The sequence below is a fragment of the Nematolebias whitei genome, chromosome 15 (genome assembly GCF_014905685.2).
Source record: "Nematolebias whitei isolate Nwh7 chromosome 15, NemWhi1, whole genome shotgun sequence".
Lineage (NCBI taxonomy): Eukaryota > Metazoa > Chordata > Actinopteri > Cyprinodontiformes > Rivulidae > Nematolebias > Nematolebias whitei.
The window spans coordinates 15804892-15805673 of record NC_056512.1 but is presented as its reverse complement, the minus strand read 5'-3'; the positions used below and the strand labels follow the sequence as shown (position 1 = coordinate 15805673).

Here is a 782-nt window from a genome sequence, read left to right as displayed (position 1 = left end):
TCAGCAGTGCCACAGGCTGATTGCCTCCATGCCACGCCGCATTGAAGCAGTCATTCATGCAAAAGGATTCCCGACCAAGTATTGAGTGCATAACTGAACATGATTATTTGAAGGTTGGTGTTTTTTGTATTAAAAACACGTGTCTTTCATTGGTGGGATGAAATATGCTAATTTTTTGGGACAGGCATTTTGGGTTTTCATGAGCTGTATGCCATAATCATCAGTATTAAAACAATTAAAGACCTGAAATATTTCAGTTGGTGTGCAATGAATCTGAAATATATGAAAGTTTCATTTTTATCATTACATTATGGAATATAATGACTTTTATCACAATATGCTAATTTTTTGAGAAGGACCTGTATATATATATATTTTTTTTTTAAATATATTTCATATATATATATATATATATATAAATATATATTTAGATAATTTTTTTTAAATGAAGTGGACTGGACTGAAGTCACCCGTGGGCCGCCAGCTGAATAGCCCTGGACTAAAGGGTGATTCAAAGTACACAAATTATGACCCATTAGGGTTTCCGTACATTGACCTTTCACTCTCACCTGCTCTCGTCTTTAACCACCAGAAACCCCAAACTTTTCCACGCAGCTGATTTAAAACAAACAGGCACAGTGTTTCCCCTACCATTATACAAGTGGGGTGCCCCACCCCATCAACAGAACTGAGCACCCCGACTACCAAACCGAACTTGCCCCCCTATCCCCCACCCGGCACTGACATAGCACTAAGCTAGCGGCACGAACTACAGGTTCTCT

At 38.6% G+C, this 782-nt stretch overlaps 1 protein-coding gene across 1 annotated transcript in view; it reads right to left on the bottom strand.

Annotated features, from left to right (window-relative positions):
- The window catches only part of nat15 (N-acetyltransferase 15 (GCN5-related, putative)), a 9840-nt gene that overhangs the window by 6997 nt on the left and 2061 nt on the right, over positions 1-782 (bottom strand). The window lies entirely within an intron of this gene.